This window comes from Triticum aestivum, chromosome 1B (assembly GCF_018294505.1).
Source record: "Triticum aestivum cultivar Chinese Spring chromosome 1B, IWGSC CS RefSeq v2.1, whole genome shotgun sequence".
In the NCBI taxonomy this organism is placed as follows: domain Eukaryota; kingdom Viridiplantae; phylum Streptophyta; class Magnoliopsida; order Poales; family Poaceae; genus Triticum; species Triticum aestivum.
In genome coordinates, this window is record NC_057795.1 from 300,372,525 (window position 1) to 300,376,545 (window position 4,021).

Here is a 4,021-nt window from a genome sequence, read left to right on the forward strand (position 1 = left end):
GGGGTGTGGGAGAGATAGCATGAGAAATGAGAGTGGTCTAGAGAGAGACGAATATGACGTCACGACAAGAAATTCCATTCCCTTGAGTGTGTATATGCAAGGGGGAGGGAATAGAGGCACCAGGAGAAATTTTCTATGTGTGTGGTGTTTGTGTTGGTATGTGTGGGTGTGAGAAGATAATGAGACGTGGGGGCAGAGGGTGTGTCACCGCGTGAGGTCTGGTGGGTCGAGGTGAGGCCGTTCGTTCGGTTCCGTCCTGGGCCACATTGGTCGGCCCGTGACGCATTTAGAAAGACCCATGGATGACTAGTCATACAAGACAAAGATAGAAGAATTGTGAAGGACTCTGTGTCCACTAACAAAGCCGGCTAGGATTTGTAACCCTAGGTTCTCGGACTAAGATAACCCCTTTATCTCTGATATTACTATTCATCCAACCTAAGTTTAAGGGGCATCCTACAGAATGCTCTGCTAGAATCATACTCGTCGATTAGGAAGAGAGGTGTGAGACAATGCGTGAGAGACAGGCATAAAGATAATGTGCGTACTTGAGACATGTAGGAAGGTCCATGTATATAGAAAGGGTCGATGAGGATTGTGCGTGTGTATGTTTGCGAGAGGAAGAGTGCTTGTGATAAAGGTTAGTGAAAACAGTTGTAAGTTGTTACAAGAGGGAGGGAGGGTTATATCTAGAGCATGTGTGCTAGAAAGACACCTCGGGAGAGAGTGTGTGAGCATGTGTGAGAGACCACCGATGGAGAGTAAAACTAAACGTAAAAGATTGCTCTACACATTGAATAAAGATATAAATTGTATCCAAATATTAGGATGGGATCATGATATTGGCAATTCGCGTAAGGAGCGGTCATTGATCCATCAGACATCTAGATTCTATCTAATTTGAGCATGTCTACGTTATTATCTAGATTCTATCTAGTTAGTATTTTGAACTCCAGACAATGCATCGCTTTAACAATCGAATATAAACGTGAGTATAGTTCATGTTGTGTGTGTAAAGCACATTATACATACGAAAGTTACACAATGGACATTATAAATAGCTACCTATGAACTAGCATACATTTGAATTCAACTTAAGGTGGTTTAAAAAAATCAAATTCAACATGAAGTCCATTCAATTATTGGGATTTGATATCATGGCATCTGTAAACCATACCTAAATTATGGGGGCACAAATCTTTGCTCTGATTTTGTACGTAATAGCATATGTAGTCATGTACAAAATAGATTCAAATTTAGCTACTCCATTCCAAAATAATCATAGTTATAGGATTTTCAAGTGTCAAAGTTTCAAAAAGAAGCGGATAATTTAATGAGGTTTTCAAACATACAAGATCAAATATAACGTTGTCTATTTAGGTCAATCCTCATAGTTCAAGAGTACTCTAAACGTGAATGCTTGTGTTTCAAAATTTCGAACGAAGCATCAAAAGAGCCTCTACTCGCCCGAAACCGCGTGAGACCAATGTTTGGTAGTACAAGAAAATTACTTTTCTAATAACTCCGACCCGTGAAACCTACCGGCCCAACGTCCAAAGGTCTAAACCGGGGTAGGTTTGTAGCTTAATCTAGACACCATGCAACCGCCTCCGAAAAACATTCATACACAATGGCCGCCTAAGCACACATGCGCGCGGCCGAAATCGCTCCCGCCCACTATTTGGGACACCTGGGATTACCATCCTACCCCCAACCCGCAGTAGGTCCGAAATTTAAGAGGGGGACAAAGTTTGTACTTTCCCCAAATTTCAAACAAGCGCGTCCCATCTTCTGTTCAATAAAGCCAAAAACAAGCGCATCCCAGACCGAAACATGGTTCCCCCCACCCGTCCGATTCCCCATTCGTACTCCGTGGGCACCAAAACTACCTCTCCACCAGCCGCGAAACCCCGGCGTCCTCCGTCCGCCACCCCATCCCACCCATCAACCGCCGCCTTCCTCCATCACGCCGTAGCCGATACCCCGACATCGTCGTCCACCGCAACCTCAACTGCGATGCCCTCCATGGCTAGTAGTTGAAGCCGAGGCCGAGTCATCCGTACCCGAGCCAGTTCAACCAAGCCGTCCTGCGCCTCACCGCTGTCGCTCCAACTTCGCCACCCTCCACCGCACCAGAGTTGTTCTTGCTACGACATCCTTCGCCGCCTCGGATCTGCTTCCCCTCCGCCAACATACGGCCACGGCAACAAAGTCAACAATTTGGCCATGGGTTTGTCCAAGCCTGCACCCTCCAGAACATCGGTTTCCCCGGTAAAAAGAAGAAGATCGGCGCGACATGTGGAGGTAACCACACCGACAACAAAAAAGGTACTCCTCTTCCCTTATACGTGCGAATCTTACGTCTCTGCTTGCACGGTATTCATCCCACAGAAGACACTAGTTGACCACTTCTTCTTGATGCTATATGTTCCTAGTAACTCGCGATGCACAAGGTTTCTCCTCATATACTATTTCACCTTAGCTAGAGGTCCGTTGCCCCCCTGAATTTCAATTTCTGGCCAGTTGATTCCCAATTAACGGAAGCATTCCCCGGCGTAATAGGCGCTAGTACGCCTATTACGCCGGGGAAGCAGCGCCTTGGTGTTTATCTTAGGGGTGTGTGCGGCCTAGAGCTACTGGCGCCGATCTGGAGGTTGGCCGGGATTAAAGGGATGGCCTGGGGGCGCTGCCAAGCACGGTGGTGGTGTGAGGTCGATCGGAGGGCGGGGCAGTGGAGGCGGGGGTCTGGGCTGGTGGTCGCTCGCGGTTCGAGAAAGATCGTCAACAGTGACTGGCAGGAGGTAGATGAAGGCCATCTGCCAGTTCCTTATAGATCAGATGGTGCATTAAAAAATCGACTGACCTATTTATTTTCAGTCGACTGTTATCTTAGATATGACCACATGTGGTGGTGTGCTGGAGGAGTACCTGCATTTCATGTGCTCAAATATTACAAAATCACATGGAGTAGAATCTAATTTTGTTTGCCATGCAATGTTGTAGAGCTATCATATGTCTCCAGTAGTTTATTTTTCAGCCACCTGCTATCTGCTACTTTTACAGTGCACTAGTTCTGCACACACTTCACCCTTACTCTCACTATTGTCTCTTTATGTAAGGGTATTTCAAACTCTGCTGCCATGAGAGAAGCTAAAAAGAAAAGAGAGAAGTCTCTCCAGCTTCGTATGTGAGTAGGCAAGACACGTTACAGCGCTATAAAGGGTGAAGTGTCTGCAGATGGAGACGGTAAACGTAGCTCTGGAGTTGATGACCTCGCTCGCAATGAACCACCATCCCAGGTGCTTGCTTTAACTTCGCGATGTCATATGTGGTTGCTTGTTCCATATGGTGTCTAGCTTGTATTCGAAAGGCCGAAGTCGGTAAGATAAGGAAAGATATTTTTTAACATGAACCACCATCCCATGAGCACCAGAAGACAAATAGCTAGTCAGGGCACTGGCCGAGTGAGTGACAAGCCCAGCAAAGATAGGCATCACCTGGAAACCAACTAAAAAGTTGCGATGGTGGCGAAGCAGCCCGCCTCCCACCAGGCTCTCTGGTCCTAGATGATCATGCTCACCACTCCAGCCGGATGTCTAGCTTGTATTGCTTCCAATTTGGTTAAATTGCATCTGCTTAGCTTACACATTATAACTTTGAATATGACATGCCTTTCTGTTTTTGGTACATACTAGTACATCTGTGTATTAACCATGTTCTTACATCAAACTAATGTTCTTGTGTATCCCTCATCAATCACTTATGACGAGGCAGGCAGGCAAGGGGACTACTCTTCATTTAAAGAATGCAGCGTCAGCCTCCCGACATGATTCTCAAGAAAACAGAAATGCTAGATAAAGATAGTGAACGTAGCTCTGTAGTTGATTATAGCATTTCCCCTACACTAGCATCACAGGTGCTTGCTCTAACTTGTAATTCTTCTGCTCCTCCTCCTCCTCGTCCTTCTTCTTCTTCTTCTTCTTCTTCTTCTTCTTCTTCTTCTTCTTCTTCTTCTTCTTCT